Genomic DNA, 18,986 nt, shown 5'->3' with positions numbered 1-18,986 from the left:
TCCCAGGTCATAAAGGAAATGGCAGAGCCAGAATTTAAACATAGGTTAGTGTGATGTCAGAGAGTAAAAGAACACATGTTCCAGGAAGAATGGAAACCAAAATAAGTAAATTATTTGAACACTTGAGGCAAAAGAAAGAAAAAAATTTAAATTATCCCTACTGTCTGAATAATTCTAGTGATTGTTCAAATAGGAATACATTTTTTTCTATAATCTGAGATCTCAAACTTGTCCTGACAGCATGCTATCATCTTCCCCCGCACCTTCTCTGCTTCTTCACTTAGATCAGAAGCAGATTCATCAATATGAAAAGGAGACATTTTTGAATAATGTCCATGATTTTACAAAGTACTCCCTAACCCACCTCCAACACCCACCCAGATGAAACATCACCCTACAATGAAGCTGAAAGTCTACAAATCTCAGCTACATATTTAGCGTTTCTGAACAGACTTTTTTTTTTTTTTTGAAGCAATTTCTTTAATTTTATCGGAATCCAGACACAACAAGAAAAACACCCAAAACTACAGGGAGACAGAAGACGAGACACAACTCCTCTCCACCCGCCCCCGGCCCTAGAGTGGGGACAACGTGGGGTGAGGCAGCTGGGAGGAGACCTCGAGCCTCACGGCAGCCCTACCGGCTCCAGGCCCGCGGGGCCGGAGCGTAATGGGGAGGCACAGCCCAGCCCCCAAGTCAGAACGGCTGAGGGGGGCCCCCTCGAGGAGCTCCGCCCCGTCACCTACACTCCTGCGCAGGCGCAGGGAGCCCACAGCCGGAAGCGGGCCCGGGCCACGGGCTCGGGCCACGGCCACGGCCACGGCCACGGCCATGATTGAGACGCAGCTGGAGCGGAGGCAGGAGAGACACGATCATCTGGGCAGAATCAGTTGGCAGGAGAGGGTGGGAGGTGGGAGGGCCCCAGGGGCCAAACCCTGAGGTCGCAGGAGGGGGCCCAAAGCGGGGCTCGGGAGTGCGGTCCTGAGGGAGAGGGTCAGCGGCTGGGCCCCTTTCTCCCACTGCCTGCAGCCCCTCCATTACTGCTGCCAGGGGGCACCCCCTCCAGGGAAATGGGATAAGAGAGCAGCCCACCCGCTGCGGCAGACTGCCAGGTGGCTGAAGCCAGGAAGGAAGGCCTGGCCTGGCCTTGGCCTGCCTGCCCCAGAGGCCTGTGGGAAAAGGATGGGTCTAGGAGGGTGAGAAAGGGGCTTGACCGGCTCAGGTCCAAGATAATGCCGCGCGTGGCGAGTCCCCCACGAGCTGGTGGACCGCGCTGGGGGCCAGCAACTGCAGGTAGACAGGAGGCAGCAGCTTCTCAGGAAACTCCTTCGCAGATGCCATCTCCGAGGACAGGAGCTGTGCCTGACACCGGGGTAGGTCTTGAACTGGACCCTGGCGGGTGTGACAACGGACCCGAGCTTCTCGGCTGTCAGGGCCCCAAACCGTACGGGAACCATGGGGTCCAGGTCCCCATGACACTGAAGGGTGGTCAGGTCCTTGGCACCGCCGTTGGCTGCCTGGGGGAAGGCCCGGTAGGGGCAGAGGCAACCAACAGCTCAAGGCCACAGTGCCAGCCAGAGGGCGGGGGCAGGTGAGGGCTGTGAAGGGACAGGGCTCCACCCTGTGAAAAGCCTCCCAGGACGATCCGATTGGCAGGGATCCCATTCTTCATCTCATGCTCAGTCAAGGCCTTGATGCTCTGCTGCCTTCTTGATGCCAGCCTCGTCCTCTGGGGCATCTGGACTCAGCCCCATCAGGTCAAACCAGGAGGGCATCACCATCTTCATGTTGAGTGTGGCAGGGGTCCGAGGCGCATGGGGACAGGTGTACTTGACGTAAGGGAGCCGGATGGTGGAGAGGGCGTCAGCGCAGCTGTGCCCTGTGTCTCCAAGTCCACGTAAAAAAATAACCGCAGCTGTTTCCTGCTCAGCTCCAGGCACAGTGGCAGCATCCGTGAGCGGGGGCACAGACATGGTGTTACCACACATACCCTGCAGGGCTCCACGGCTGGGGCCTCCACTCCTGGGGGTTTCAAGACCTCTCCAGAGATCCTCCTCTTTCTCCCGCCCAGACACACACTCTTCCCACTCTGCCGTTCTGTCTGAACTGAACAGATTTTTAATCTTCACCTTCAAACCTGAGCAAACAACCAAGGATTAACAGACAGCTGAAGAAAGCTTCTTTTGTGAAAGAAAAATAGCAGGAAAACAAACAAACAAAACCTAGAGGAGCCAGATTGTACAAAGAAGAAAATGTTCAAAACCTACCATTAATATCATAAGAGAAATCTGATTCATGAAACAAGAGCTTCCTGATTTCAAAATTACTACAAAGCTACACAAATCACCACAGTGTAGTAATGATATAGGATAGAAAAAACCCATTAATTTTGAGGAAAAGGTCAGGCAATCCCAATTGAAGAATATTCTACAAAACATCTGATCAATAAACCTCAGAACTGTTAAGGTCAAAAAAACAAAGGAAGGTCTGAGAAACTGTCACAGAGCAGAGGAGGCTAAGGACGCATGATAACTAAATGTAATGTGATATCCAGGATGGGACCCTTCTGTTGACAAAGGACATTAGGAAGAAAGTAGTAAATTCTGGATAAATTGTAGAGTGTAGTTTTTAGTCGTATACTAATGTTGGTTCCTTAGTTGACAAATGTACCATGGTAACATAAGATATTAGCAACTGAGGAAACTCGGTGAGGAGTATACAGGAACTTTCTGTACTGTCTTTGCAATTTTTTTTTCCTGTGGATCTAAAATTATTCTAACATAAAATATTTATGGGAAAAAATGAATGTCTCCTGTGATATTCACCTAATGTTGAAAATGGTTATTTCTTGGGGGGGCAGGAGGTTGGCATCTTATACATTTTTCTTCCTTTTTCTTTTTTAAAATATTTTTTACTTTCATTTATGTTCTTCTCTTTATTGTATAAATTCTTTATAATAATCATGTATTTTTTCAAAACCATAACGTAGTTTTCCTTAAAAACAAAACTCAGGGGCTTCCCTGGTGGCGCAGTGGTTGAGAATCTGCCTGCCAATGCAGGGGACACGGGTTCGAGCCCTGGTCTGGGAAGATCCCACATGCCGCAGAGCAACTAAGCCCGTGAGCCACAACTACTGAGCCTGCGCGTCTGGAGCCTGTGCTCCACAACAAGAGAGGCCGCGATAGTGAGAGGCCCGCGCACCACGATGAAGAGTGGCCCCCGCTTGCCGCAACTAGAGAAAGCCCTTGCACAGAAACGAAGACCCAACACAGCCAAAAATTAATTAATTAATTAAATTAAAAAAAAAAAAAAACTCAACTGTTATGATGCCCAGGTTTCTGGCTTGGAATACTAGATGGCTGGTAGTTACCATGGCTAACTATTACTGCAATAATACTACAAAACTAACCACTGCAAACTCAGTGGCCTACATTGAACATTTATTTTTCTGGGGCTTCATAAATTGGCTCTGATTGGGTAGGCTGAGCTCCAGGCAGCAGGTTAGGTGCAAGTCAACTCCCTGTGTCTCTCATCCTCCTTGGACCAGTATCTAACCATTAGTTTTTCTCATGGCAACTGGACAAGACCACGGGAGAATGAGAAGAAACACATCATGCTTCTCAAAGCCTTGGCCCCAAACTGACCACTTTCACTTCACCAACCTCCCACTGGCCTTCACAAGTCACATGGCCAAGCCCAGCGTTGATCAGGCAGGGAAACATATTCTACCCTCTTTAGTAGGGTAGTACCGCAAAGTCACGTGTAAAAGAACATGCATGCATTACAATATAGAGAAGCCATGGAAAATTAAGTGCAGCGACTCAATCTACCTTAGTAGTGTAATTTAATGAGAGGAGAACAGTCATTCCCTACCTATGTTTTTATACAAAACAGGCATCAAACAACTGATTTTGTCCCTTATTTGAGATCAAGAGTAGGAACCTGGGTAGTCAGCACCCCTAGAAGAATTAGCCCACTCCCAGAGCAGGTTCCCCCATCTCTTTCTCTGGGAGTGGTGATGAGCGTTCAGGTTCTTCCACCCCCTCCCCTTACAACAGAGCCTAAGGAGTAGCAGAACCAATATTGACACTGCTCCACCACGAAGCTTCCCATCAACAAGGATTTTTAAATAACTGTGGCTCTCTCCACATAGGCCCGGATCACTTCTTTCCCTTCCTTTTCCAAACATAACTCTTCTTTTCACTTTACAAAGGTATTTGTAGGATTTTCATCTCAAGACAATAACTAAACTCTCTAAATGCTGATTAACCAATCAAACTCAACCTCAGTCACTTCCCAACCATGCCACTTGTGGGAACATCAGTGAACATCTCTAAGCCTCTATTTCCCATTCTGTAAAAAGAAGCAGGTAACACATGCCCTTCCTTCCTCAAATGGTTATTTTGAGAATGGATAAATTAATTCGCTAGTAAGCACTTTAGAATCTCTAAATTGCTCTACAACTATGTTGCTCTACAACTTATGTTCCTATTTAATTAAAAATTAATTTGAGTCCAGTCTACATGTTCTAAGAATTATTACAAAAACTTGATGATCTGAACAGGTTTTTTTTTTTCTTCTCTTGTCAAATATAATGAAGTGCAGAATTCGGTCTCATCAATTTCTTTTGCCTTTTTCTGACAGCTAACGCCACTGGCAGACATCCAGTAGGAACAAGTTTTCAGGCTTTGCCCAAAGGCAGCCTGTGATGTTATTCCTGGGGTAAATTATTCAGCTTCTAGTAAATTGCTGTGGAAATTAATATACAGCAGCATATTGCTAATAACTTAAATGTAATGTTTTATTGCTTTACACCTAACCTTATGTTTTTATTTATTAATAGGTATTTTGCATTTTAAATAAAGAAATGTCTTTCACTTTCATTATTCGTTATTCATGTAGTGTTAGTTAAACTGAAGGTTAGGTGTGACAGGAGTGAAATTTTCTAAATAATAATAGTGTGGGTAAAACATTCCATTAATATCACTGCATTAACTCCACAATTGGATGTTTGTTGCAATCTAGCTATGTGGCTCTGCTTTGGATTAGTTTTGTGTACAAAACTGTAGCTTTAATTAAATCAAAGTAGTTGCTAGTTATGCTTTATTTATGGATTTTTTATGCCAGAATAAAACAAAAATAAGTTTCAGTACTAATAAAATATAAAAACTACTTTTCTTTCATCTGTAATTTATAAGTTGGTAACTGTAATAAGAAGGCATTAGTATTTTTCAATGCCTAGATAATGATGAATAGCTACTTGATTTTTTTTTAACTCGAAAACAAAAAAGTAAATAAAACTATTAATGGCAAATGTAACACTGGATGCTTTGCATAATATATATCTTGCTAAATAGAACTTGTGCCGTTCACATATGAGTGGTGCAGATGGAGGTAGGCCTTCTGTTTGATATTTTTAGGGAAAAAAAGAAAAAAGAAAAAATTGTTCCCCAAGGGTTACCAATTCTGTTACTGAAGTCTTGAAAATAACAACCTCCATAGCCCAAACACAGCAATTAAAGGAATCAGCAGAGACATAAACCAAGGCAGAACAAAAGACCCAAAAGGAGAAGGGTGAGCCCAGTGGGACAAAAGAGGGCTCAGATGAAGACAGGCTTTTCATGACTCTTGCCACAATTACAATAGGCTACTGACATGAAGTCACAGAATGCAACCACTAAGCAATTACTGAGGTGTATATATGTACGTCTACATTTCCCTTCCAGTTGTCAGCTTCACAAATGTTTTGTCTACAAGAAAAGAAAAAACACAGAGAGAAAAGTTAACTGCAATGTAGGGTAGAAGAATTGAGAACTAAGGTTGGACAGTTAGATTACCAGTGTAAATACGGGCTCTACCAACTTGCTAGCTCTGTGGCCTTCCACAAGTCACACATCTTCTCTGCTTCAGCCTTGCAAGTAAACAACTGTTTATTACTAGCAGCGTTCTGTAGGTTGTTACAGGATTAAAAGATAGAATACATTGAAGCACTTTTTAGTAAAGGGCCAAAATAAGATCCTAAATATTATATTTCAGTTTCAGTATTTGACCTATTTGAGCATCATTACCTCTAGACAATTCAAATGTTTTGTGGGCACATACATATTGCTGGTCAAATGTATGTTTTGACAATGTCTGTGTGGTTTGGATTAATATAGGCAGGATTTTATAAGTAAAAATTTTCACTTTGAGATATAGGTAATTTGGTTTTTAAGTTGCTTACATCCCATGAGTAATTGCCAAATTTTTTATTTTTGGTTCAGTCAGCACAGTCTCTCTAACGTATTAATTTGTTCTTCACTCTGGCCATTTACAACCCAGTATAAGTGTCTGTTCTGCACAAGAGCCATAAAGAATAACACGAAATCTTGCACAAAATCTTGCATGTCTGGCAAAACGGCTGGTTTGGCTAAAGTCATCAACATGAGGTAACCCATCTGAGAGAGCATTTAATTGAACAACAAATTTGAAATACAGGAATTAGTATTAGCTCATAAGAAAAAAATTGCTTCTGTTCTTTTTGGTTTAGATTATCCAGATGATCTCAGTCAATTCTTGGTTCGGCAAGTAGAGCTAGGACAATTAAATACTGAAATATCCTGGAATACTCCTGACATATTGTATACTGATCCATTACCATGGGCCTTTCCTCAGAAGTCACTGGGATTACTGCCTGGATTGCAAAATTGAAGTTTGATTTATGCTATCCAGTTCATTTAATCCCCACTTGCATGAGTAATTGCATTGTAATTCCCACATGGTTACACACAACCCACCAGCCTGGAGTTTGAAGCAGACAAGTAATTCCATTTAACAGCTGTTAAAATAGGGGAATCCACAGGTAGCTCTCATTCAAATGTTAATTGCTCTCAGTGCTTCACTCATAAACCCACCCTGAAGTCAGATACTTTAGGCTCTACTGAGAGAAGATATAAAAGTAAGATGAGTTACAGACATTCTGACAGAAAAGGAGGATGGATTCAGTCTTGGGTCTGGATGTGCCTTGGCCCTGGAATCAATATCGGCATGGAAATCAAACAGTGAATGATGTTTGTGAGGCAGTATTTGTTTCCCAGATGGTAAAGAGTTTGCAGAAAGACTCCTAGGGCCCAATGGTGAGTCAGTCAGAAAACATTTGCGAATTCAGGTTGTAAAAAGAGGCTGGAAGGAGGAATCAATTGACAAATTGCCAAACTATAAAACTATACTGAGTCTGTTGACAGTTCTTTTGGAATACACTAAATGAAGAGTGGATTTGGAACTAAATAAATGAACGTGGCAATTTTATTGGAGCTGACCATTTTGAATGTTGCATAGACAATCACTTTGTACATGGTTTTTCAGCAAAGTGCCTGGGATACTAGATTATCTTTTACCAGCAACTCTTTAGAGAAATGAGGAGTCTAAGGGGGGAAAAAAAATCAATTGCATGATTTGGAGTGAGTCAGTTTGCCACTTTGGACCTCAGTTTCTTCCTCTGTAAAATGAAATGATTAAACTAAATGGGTCTCTGAGGTCCCACCAAGGTTCAATTCTTGGGTTTCCAGTATTTGACTATCTCTAGGGTCACTAAAAAAAAAAAACAGGAATAAGTATTCTTATTCAGATACAATAAAAATGCTAAGCTCTAACTGAATAGGCTAGGGAAACAACCATGATTATCTGCAGGTATATTAGGTCTCAGCAAACAAAGGTACAATTAGAGTCAAACGGGGTGATCCAAGAGGAAAAATGGGGACTTTCTGCGGCTGACTTGCCTCAGAATTCTTAATTCCTTTTGTCCATTCAAACTCAACTGTCCAAATTTAATTTTTTGGTCATTTAATTACATTTATTAAGTATTAGTAAGTACTTACTATCTGCCAAATACTCTTGAGATGCAAATATATACACCAAAAACTAATGGCTAATAATTATAGATTTAATTCAGTTTTTCTTTTTCATGTAAATGCACAAGATTTCACTCACATTTCCACTTTCATGTTATGTTGTAGGCACTTCTAGTGGACAGACAATGCATATAAACAATTATTTTTATAGTCACTCTATGAACGCCCTTTGTTGATGGGGGTGACACTGATGATAAAGAATTTCATCCCAAGAATTTTCCTATCTTTTGGTACTTGAATAGCTGGAGATTTGGGGAATTCAGTTACACTTATGAAAGTCATCTTGAATCTAGAGACAGATGTGTGTGTATGTGTGTGTGTGTGTGTATGTGTGTGTATTCTTCATCAATTTAAAAAGATAATTTTCCAGTAATGGCAACTGATTTTGATGTACTGTGTGAGTTTATAAAAATCTTATTTCAGGGGCTTCCCTGGTGGTGCAGCGGTTGAGAATCTGCCTGCCAATGCAGGGGACACGGGTTCGAGCCCTGGTCTGGGAAGATCCCACATGCCGCGGAGCAACTGGGCCCGTGAGCCACAATTACTGAGCCTGCGCGTCTGGAGCCTGTGCTCCGCAACAAGAGAGGCCGCGATAGTGAGGCCCGCGCACCGCGATGAAGAGTGGTTCCCACTTGCCGCAACTAGAGAAAGCCCTCGCACAGAAACGAAGACCCAACACAGCCATAAATAAATAAATAAATAAATAAATAATTTTTAAAAAAATCTTATTTCATTTATAACATTCATGGATTATTGTCTTTTTTTTAAATTATTTTTTAAATAATTACATGCATATGAAAATAGCAAACATATATACACACAGAAAATGTGGGCTTGCCTCCTTCAAAAAAATGTATAGACTTCAGAATACAGATACACAGATAGATAGATAGATAGATATAATATCCATCTCATTGGTTTCTAATTCTTCTAATATTTTTTCTTTCTCAATTTGCTTCCCTTCCATTCATTTGTTCTATTAGCTACTCTTACTTACTGCTCCTCTCTTCACCCATAGTTTTTGTCATCACACTATTCTAAAAGATTTTCTCAATATCTGCAAGTGCATCCTCTGGTCATTTCTTGGAGCTACACTGCCAGGATAAAATGAGGTGCCCAAATTTGGATAAGAGGTCAATCTTAGAAGCTCTATCACAAATGACTGCAAGAAGCCAAGGTGCTAACACACATTCCACCGATTCTTGCTCCTGTCTCCTCCATATAACTTTATATTGCTACAAATTACTCCTCACATGCATTAGAGAGTCCCCAGGAGATATTTCACACGTGCTCACAAACCAGTCCAAACTCACTTGGTGCCTCTGCTGCTCCACTGGGTCCCACAGTTCTTTCTGGGAACCGCCATGCCCTTTCCTCCAATGTGAATCCCCTCGTTAGTACAGCTACTAGCACTAGTATCTTCTGCCACCGTCAGTGGTGCTCTGGGACCCAGGAGATGCCAAAGCAACATGGTTTTCTATTACCACATTTCTCAAAATAGCCAGTCCACAATCCCTCTGTTACCAAGAGTAAGGAGGTCCTGCCAGAATGTAAATGAACCCTCTTCTTCCTTTATCAAGAATGTCTTGCTATCATAAAAAGAAAAATGTCAGCTGAAGTAAACAGTGTGCTCATTGACATGGTTGATTTAGGTTCTGATTCAAGCTCCTTATCTCATCATGGACCAATTTATAGACTGGCTCCAGTCCCCGGACCACACTTTGCATATCTCTGCTCTATTATGCAGTGAGGAAGAACAAGGCCTCTCCCTACTGTGATCTTCAACACTTTACAGGGTATCTGAGCAGTAATGCTGATGCCCCAGGGCTTGGAGAGTTTCCAGGGAAAGAGCTCTTTTACATTTATTCAAGTGGGAGTCACACTTGAGTCCAGTGAGAGGCAACACTGGACTGGTGTCGAAACTCATGCTCTCCTCACAATCAGCCCACTCCTCCAGTCACTAAGGTCTTTTGCTTAGCAAGCTCCTCATGCCAGATTCTTTCCTCCCTTACGATGAGTTCTCTTCCAAGAGGCTCCTTGAGCTTCATGTAAATGGGCCTCTTCCAGGTCTGTCCCACCAGATCACCAGACATGTCTTATGCAACTTGACACACAACCTTGTAAGCAGAGTGGAACCCAAGCTTGATTCATTCTCAAGGTCCTTATTCATTTGCTCACCATTTGTTGAGCAGTATGTGCTAAGTAGCACATGGGGTACAGAGGCGGTTAGGGCATGGTATTCACCAGAAGGGACCTGGAAAATAAGGTCAGATAAGGTATGCATACAAATGCATACAATATTACATGAATTCCAATAAGTATAATGAGACAAGTATAAAATGTTTATAGAAGACAGATGTGACGTGATAAAAACAGAAGAATATTTGAGTAAGAAGCTACATTTAAGCTAAGTTTTAAAGCATGTTTATGATTTATGATTAGGGAGAAGGGTTAATGGAGAAGCAGCAGTAAGGCGACTGTGAGACTCAAACTGGATGTTTTCATTTGTGTTCTCCTGGACTCACTCCATGCCATGCAAAAGGAATTCGGTGATACTGCTCACATTCTGATCTTTACTGACTGCATAAAATAATAATAGCAAATGGTACAAAGGTAATGCTGTATCCACTACAATTTTTATCATAATCTTAGCTTATACAATATAAACATTAAAGAAGGAAAGAATATGATTTCTGGTGTTTTGTCAGACCAGTGCTTTGAGGATGTGAATAAAAGGACAATGATGAATCTAAATGGTTTGAAAGCTAATTTCATAGCAGCTATATTTGTGCAAGATGGTGATTATTATCTTGGGAGGCCATATGATTATTTGAAAGCATTTCTCCTTAAGTCAGAGAAAACTTTTATGCTATCAGTAATTTCCTTGCATTTTTTCCCTACTAAACTTTAATAGCTTCCTGTGCTCCCAGTTAGATTGATCTGGATCTCATTAACGCACAGTCTAAAAGCTTTTGTTTATAAAAATGAATAATTTGATGAAGAATGGCAATTAGGAGTTGTTTCTTTCAAAGCAATTTCAGTCAATTTAATGCAAACCACTAGGTGTATTTGATTCCATTTTGAGACTCCTGCTTCCTATTATGTTTCACGTGAACTCAATTTCTCATTGATCCCTGAAAGAAAACAATAACTCACCAAAAACACTACCTCCCATTTCTTGTGGTAAGATGTTTACACATATGAACACATGAAAAGCAACTTTTCTCACATCATTTAATAAAAGATAGTGGTTTCCAGGGGCAGCTAACACCCTATGAGTCCCAAGGACTCAACACCAGGGAATATTTTGTCCTAGGCTTGCCTCTTAAAAGAAATGCTATTCTTAAAAAAAAATAATAATCTATACAGATCCTTCATGGTTAGTACAGGGAAGGAAAATTATTGGAGGGATATCTGAACTACATGGGTCTGCTGTCCCCAAGATCTCCTTTCCCTTGGGGACTCATTAATTTCCACTGCAGTTATCCTCAGGCAGGATGAAGAGCCCCTTCACAGGGCTCATACCGTGCTCCTCTTGCACTGCTGAGGCAGTCCGACACACTTAAATAAGACTCATGGGAGGTCAGGGAATAACAAAAGGAAACCCAATGTGGAGAATGTTGGCTTTAGATCACCTGACTTGTAAGGCATAGCTGACTCAATATGGTCTCAGGCCACGTGTATCCTTGTATGGCCTCAAGAAAAGAGGCATCTTGTCTAAATCTCTCTCTTCCCAGTAAAATGGTGAAGATATAGAAAGACCCCATCTTTCACTGATCAGCGAGAAGGTACAGTCATCATATGCCTTCAAGTCGAACCTGAGGGAGTGAGTTTAATCCTTCCCTTTCATGCAACAGCACAGCAACGCTCAAACTGCAGTGACCACAAGTGTCACCAGAGAGATGAGTGAACATGAGAATCTACACAAAGTTTGATTCTGTAGAACTAGGGTGGTACCCAGATAATTGTATTTTAACAGATATCCCAGGAGATTTTAATGCAAGTTCTTTGAGTCACACATTGATAAACTCTATACTAGAGACTTTGCTATGACTTTTCCAGATATTTATTTTCTGGTTATTGTCTCTGGGTATGACCTCCAGGGAAGGCCAAACCTTATCCCTAAGTCTCAGCACAGTCTTTAAGTTTCAATAGGCTGAACTGAGCATAATGATCCTTTCAGAATGGTACTCAATTACATTTATATGAGACAGACGTAGGATAATACAGGTTCTTCTATATAGGACCTGCCACTACCTTTCACAGGGAACTTGAAAAAGTCATTTACCTATGTGCCTAATATGAAAAGGTTTGGCTAGATCTACAGTGCAGGTATTTACTCCAACATACAAAACACATTTATTGAATGCCTACTATGTGCTAGGCACTAAAGTTTCCAACTCGTTTCTTCAGTGGGGACCTTTCAAATTCTAAAACTTCTACACACCACCTTCTCCACATGATTGCTAACAGATTTCAGGTTCTGTCAAGGTAGAAGAAAGTATCGTCAAATCACTATTATGGTTTCAGGAACACTTTAAAATAACTCCATTTGATACTATTCAAAATAGCATTTAAATTGGTTTGAAAACTAGTGAGAAAGAGTACATATGAGATATTTTACTTCAGCTAAAGAAAACGATTGGTGTCCATATGGAATTACAGACCTCATACCACAACCCTGCGATTCCCCTGAGATCCACAGGCTGCAGCATGGAAACCACACAACTAGAGGCTCTTCGAGGATTTCAAAGATCCCTAAATTCCAATTTACTGAGACTCAAAGACTGAGATTATTAATAGGAAATGTATTGGTAAGTTAAAAGTTATTAATTAAATATTAATATTAATTAAATTTTTAATTAAAAATTAAAGTATATAACCTGATTTCCTTCTTATTTCTTCTTTCAGAATGTCAAAAGCTGGCTGAGAATGGAATAAAATTCTCAAGATGCAAACCACTCAGTTGTAAGAAGAGGCATTTATGACAACAGTACATAGAACCATGAAATTAACTTGATCAGTTTTATTTTAATTTACCTTAGGCCATACTAATTGATTGCTTTGATTGGCTTATGCCTATAATACCAAGCCTAACTGTATTCAAAGTATTAGAGTGGCATTCTAAGTGCCCTTCTATTTTCACGATTATTTCTGGGAACTACAGACAAGACATCAAGTGGCCCAGTATCATCTTCATTACAATTTGGTCAACCTCAACCTTGGGGGAGCAATTTTGTCTATATCAGCATAGAGACTAACAATCTGCACAAGTTAGTCAATTCAGTTAGAAATCTATTAAACTACATTTAAATTTATTTTTATAATAATGTAAGCGAACACCTACATGGAATCACTTAGTGTTTTTTTTTTTTTTAACTGAGTGTGTTAGGTGTAAATCTGACCCCCGCGTTGTGGTCTCCTTATGAGCCCTGAGCACCTGTCATTCAACGGGCTGATCCTGATGCCCATCAGAGTGTCTGCACATAGCAGATGCTTCACAAATTTGCATTAAATGAATGAATGAATGAATGAACCAATAAAGGTAAATGAATGCTTTTTCTCTGTTTACTTTGTATCACTTAACAGATAGATACATGCACTTTCTTTTTTTTAAGCCTTTACGCTTCCTATGCTTTGGTCTTAAATATCATTTAGTGACCAGGAAATTTTAACATTCATTCCTGAAGTACCTATCTCGTTCATCAATGACTGTCTTACCTGCTGAAAGAATTCAGCTCCATGCTCTCTACACACAAATGCAGGTCTCTTGAATTTTACTACCACTAAACTGAACAGAAGGTCAATTTATTTAACAGCAATCCATTGAACACCAACAATTAAAGGTGCAATGAAGGACAAAACAGAGCATTCAGACTCAAGCCCTATCTGGAAGATCTTAAAATGTAGTGGGAGAGAAAGCACTTATACATAATAAATACCTAACAAACTGTTAATAAATGCTACAGAAAAAGTACAGGTAAAGTGTTACGAAAAGTAATTAAATCAGCTATAGTTACTCTTAACTGGACTTGTGTAAAGGCTCAGAGAAAATGGCTAAGAAATTCAAGCCAATTTCAGTAGTCCTATTTCATCTGTTCTTTTGTGAGCAAGAATTCCCACTGACCTTAATGTTAAATAGGTGATTCACTATTTATTCACAAGTCTCTACTATTTCATTATAATACATAAGTATGTAATTAAATGTTCATGCCCAAATCCAAGAATCTCAAACAAGTTTCTTTGCCTGAAATTGTAAGCCCTTAATTTTATACTCACCTATCTATCTACCAAGATTCCTAATATAATAATTTGGATTTAAGCCACAACTGATATTCAAATGTTAGATACAGTCTTGGTAAGTCCAATGCAATAGTGATTACTTTTCAGTAGTGTGCCAAACCTGTACTGTTTGTATCAGTAGTCATCTGATCCGTTAATTTTAGGTGATAGCATCTGAAGACCATTTATTCCCAAAGTTGAAACTTAGGTTGTAGCATTTAGAGGCAGGCCAATTACCTGATATATCTTTTGTTTTTTTATTGTACTTTTATTTATTTTTTGGGGGGGGGGTGGTTTGGAGCTGTTTATTGACTTGTCATTAGCAGACCCAGACCCATTTGGAGTAACAAGTGATGTGGTCTTAATTCCTTTATTTGCTTCTTTTTAATTGTACTTTTAAAGTTTCAATCTCTATGTTACATTAGGAAGATGCAAAACAATTTATTTTTCTAAGCGTCACCAGCGTTTTGCCGAGTAAGAGAGATTTTTAAGGGGAAGAATTATTTGTGACATAAAATCCACTAAAATACACCTGTTACCTCTCAAGTTGAAAGATTAAAGGATTTAGATAAATATGTAGAGGTAAGGATAATACCAGAATCCAGCACCAGTGCCATTTTTGTGTAAAAATGACTGATAGGAATTTACATCTCACATTGGATACACAAAATGTTGTCAAGCCTGATTAATACTAAAACTGATGGTATCTTTTTCAGTTTAATAACGTGGATTCCAATTACTCTACCTGCTATGATTAAGGAGAGGCCACAAAACATTTGATAATTACTAGATGAGATTGTGACAAATTTTTTTACTGGCCTGAATTTTTCCAAATTGCTAAGATAGTTTAAAACTATTTAATAATGCCCTGAATGCAAACAATGTATTTACCTGAGGTAGACTCAGTCTTTAGGAACCTGAAGTTTGGACAGTTTAGGGGATCCCAGGAGGGCCTGGGTAAAGAACACAAAATTACTAGTACAAAATCAAGTACAGCACCTTGAAAGGGTCCAGATCAAGAGAGAAAACCTGAAGCATAAGCATCCTCAACTTCATGGTAATCCCCTCTGACCAAAATTTACAGTTTTTAACAATATGTTTGGTTTTAAAGGCTCGCCATACAGAGGCTGGCTCAGTTCTCCTAGATAATAATAACATAGTTATTATTATAACAATAATAACATGATTATTCCTATGAATTGTGCCTGATGATTTCTACAGTCTTTCTTGCCAGATGCTGCTGGTAGTATAATATGACTGATATTCTATGTAGAGTTTATCCTGCTGGTAGATAGCAGGCTTAAACTTCAGAAGAGATGAACTGCATTGTTAAATTACTATATCCTTTCTTTCTATCTGAAAAAAAAAAGTTACAAAATTTTGCAGATAACCATATGTTTCAGAGAAGCCTTAGATTTTTATTATTATTGAAATTAACTTAACAAATATCAATTCAAGCTTTGATCTCTAGATACTTTGATCAATAAAACAAAAAATTATAATTATTCATGTATTTGGCCTTTCTTTAAATCTAGCCGGCCTAAGTCTCCAAAAGATTTTTTATAGATTGAAACTAGATTCTCCCAAGTGGATTGATTTCTTCAAGAAAATTAAAGCAGTGCAGAAAAAAAGAAAGTTATTGCATAAATTGTCTTGGTTTTTGATCAAAGATAGATACCTGTTTTCCTACTTTTAGTTCTAGAGAGTAAGGAAGAAGGCCTTGTAACAAAAGGCTTTCTTGACTTTTAATACTGGAAAAGAAATGATTGAATACTATTCTCTCCTTTAAAATTCGTCCAAAGATTTTTCTCAGAGGCCATAGGGTTTTGATAGAACCCTAACATAAGCATGTGCAGAAAGTTTGTGTGTTCATATATATAATAGTCTGACCTCCACATCCACAGGCTCCACATCTGCAAATCCAACCAACTACAGTTTAAAATATTCAGAAAAATATTCCAGAAAGTTCCAAAAAGCAAAACTTGAATTTGCCAAGAGCCAGCAATTATTTACATAGCACTTACATTGTATTTACAATGATCTACATATCATTTACATTGTATTAGGTATTAAAAGTAATCTAGAGATGATTTATATGGGAAGGATGTTTGTAGGTTATATGAAAATACGACGCCATTTTATATAAGGGATTTGAGCACCTATGAGTTTCGGTATCTGAGAGGGTCTTGGAACCAATCCCCTATGGATACCAAGGGCTGACTATACATATACATATACACACACACACACACACACACACACACACACAGAGAAGGAGAGAGATATTGTGAGATATCTCAGGCCGGGGCTGGGAGCTGAGGCTCTGGCTTCGGAGGTCGGATCCCAGGGAGAGGACTGGGGTTGGAAGCGTGAACACAGCCTGAAGGGGGCTAGTGCGCCACAGCTAGCCCGGAGGGAGTCCGGGAAAAAGTCTGCAGCTGCCGAAGAGGCAAGAGACTTTTTCTTGCCTCTTTGTTTCCTGGTGCGCCAGGAGAGGGGATTAAGAGCGCCGCTTAAAGGAGCTCCAGAGACGGGCGCGAGCCGTGGCTATCAGTGCCGACCCCAGAGACGGGCATGAGACACTAAGGCTGCTGCTGCAGCCACCAAGAAGCCTGTGTGCGAGCACAGGTCACTATCCACACCACCCCTCCCGGGAGCCTGTGCAGCCCGCCACTGCCAGGGTCCCGTGATCCAGGGACAACTTCCCCGGGAGAACGCACGGCACGCCTCAGCCTGGTGCAACATCACGCCGGCCTCTGCCGCTGCAGGCTCGCCCCGCATCCATACCCCTCCCTCCCCCCGGCCTGAGGGAGCCAGAGCCCCCGAATCAGCTGCTCCTTTAACCCGGTCCTGTGTGAGCAAAGAACTGACGCCCTCAGGCGACCTACACGCAGAGGCGGGGCCAAATCCAAAGCTGAACCCCAGGAGCTGTGCGAACGAAGAAGAGAAAGGGAAATCTCTCCCAGCAGCCTCCGGAGCAGCAGATTAAATCTCCACAATCAACTTGATGTACCCTCCATCTGTGGAATACCTGAATAGACAACATATCATCCCAAATTGAGGAGGTGGACTTTGGGAGCAACGATATATATATATATATTTTTTTTCTTTTTCTCTTTTTCTGAGTGTGTATGTGTATGCCTCTGTGTAATTTTGTCTGTATACCTTTGCTTTTACCATTTGTCCTAGGGTTCTGTCGGTCCGTTTTTTTTTGTTTTTGTTTTTTTAGTATACATTTTAGCACTTGTTATCACTGGTGGATATGTTTTTCGGTTTGGTTGCTCTCTTCCTTCTTTCTTTCTATTTTTTTTTTCTATTTCTTTATTACCTTTTAATTATTTTATTTTTAATAATCATTTTTTATTTTAATTATTTTTTTTCTTTCTTTTTTTCTCCCTTTTCTTCTGAGCTGTGTGGCTGACAGGGATTTGGTGCTCTGGCTGGGTATGAGGCCTGTGCCTCTGAGGTGGGAGAGCCAAGTTCAGGACATTGGTCCACCAGAGACCTCCCAGCTCCAGGTAATATCAAACAGCAAAAGCTCTCCTAGAGATCTCCAACTCAACGCTAAGACCCGGCTCCACTCAATGACCAGCAAGCTACAGTGCTGGACACCCCATGCCAAACAACTAGCAAGACAGAAACACCACTCCACCCATTAGCAGAGAGGCTGCCTAAAATCATATTAAGGTCACAAACACCCCAAACACACCACCAGACGTGGTCCTCCCCACCAGAAAGACAAGATCCAGCCTCATCCACCAGAACACAGGCACTAGTCCCCTGCACCAGGAAGCCTATACAACCCACAGAACCAACATTACCCACTGGGGGCAGACACCAAAAATTACGGGAACTATGAACCTACAGCCTGCGAAAAGGAGACCCCAAACACAGTAAGTTAAGCAAAATAAGAAGACAGAGAAACACACAGCAGATGAAGGAGCAACGTAAAAACCCACCAGACCAAACAAATGAAGAGGAAATAGGCAGTCTACCTGAAAAAGAATTCAAAGTAATGATAGTAAAGATGATCCAAAATCTTGGAAAGAGAATAGAGAAAATACAAGAAACGTTTAACAAGGACCTAGAAGAACTGAAGGGCAAACAAACAATGATGAACAACACATTAAATGAAATTAAAAATTATCTACAGGGAATCAGTAGCAGAATAACTGAGGCAGAAAAACGGATAAGTGACCTGGAAGATAAAATACTGGAAATAACTACTGCAGAGCAGAATAAAGTAAAAAGAATGAAAAGAATTGAGGACAGTCTCAGAGACCTCTGGGACAACATTAAAAACACCAACATTCGAACTACAGGGCTCCCAGAAGAAAAAAAGAAAAAGAAAGGGAATGAGAAAATATTTGAAGAGATTATAGGTGAAAACTTCCCTAATATGGGAAAGGAAATAGTTATCAAGTCCAGGAAACACAGAGAGTCCCATACAGGATAAATCCAAGGAGAAACATGCCAAGACACATATTAATCAAATTTTCAAAAATTAACTACAAAGAAAAACTATTAAAAGCAGCAAGGGACAAACAACAAACATATACAAGGGAATCCCCATTAGGTTACCAGCTGATCTTTCAGCAGAAACTCTGCAAGCCAGAAGGGAATGGCAGTATATATTTAAAGTAATGAAAGGGAAAAACCTACAACCAAGATTACCCAGCAAGGATCTCATTCAGATTCGACAGAGAAATTAAAACCTTTACAGACAAGCAAAAGCTGAGAGAGTTCAGCACCACCAAACCAGCGTTACAACAAATGCTAAAGGAACTTCTCTAGGCAGAAACACAGAAGAAGGAA

The 18,986-nt window shown here is 40.5% G+C and overlaps 1 pseudogene across 1 annotated transcript; it reads right to left on the bottom strand.

Annotated features, from left to right (window-relative positions):
• Positions 1–1,151: 1,151 nt before the first annotated feature.
• Positions 1,152–16,988, bottom strand: LOC309629736 (acyl-protein thioesterase 2 pseudogene; annotated as a pseudogene). Its single transcript has one exon. The product of its transcript is annotated as an acyl-protein thioesterase 2 pseudogene (transcript).
• Between the last annotated feature and the right edge of the window lie 1,998 nt (positions 16,989–18,986).

The sequence above is a fragment of the Balaenoptera borealis genome, assembly GCF_965194805.1.
Source record: "Balaenoptera borealis genome assembly, chromosome: 5".
NCBI lineage: Eukaryota > Metazoa > Chordata > Mammalia > Artiodactyla > Balaenopteridae > Balaenoptera > Balaenoptera borealis.
This window is presented reverse-complemented; position numbering and strand designations above follow the sequence as displayed.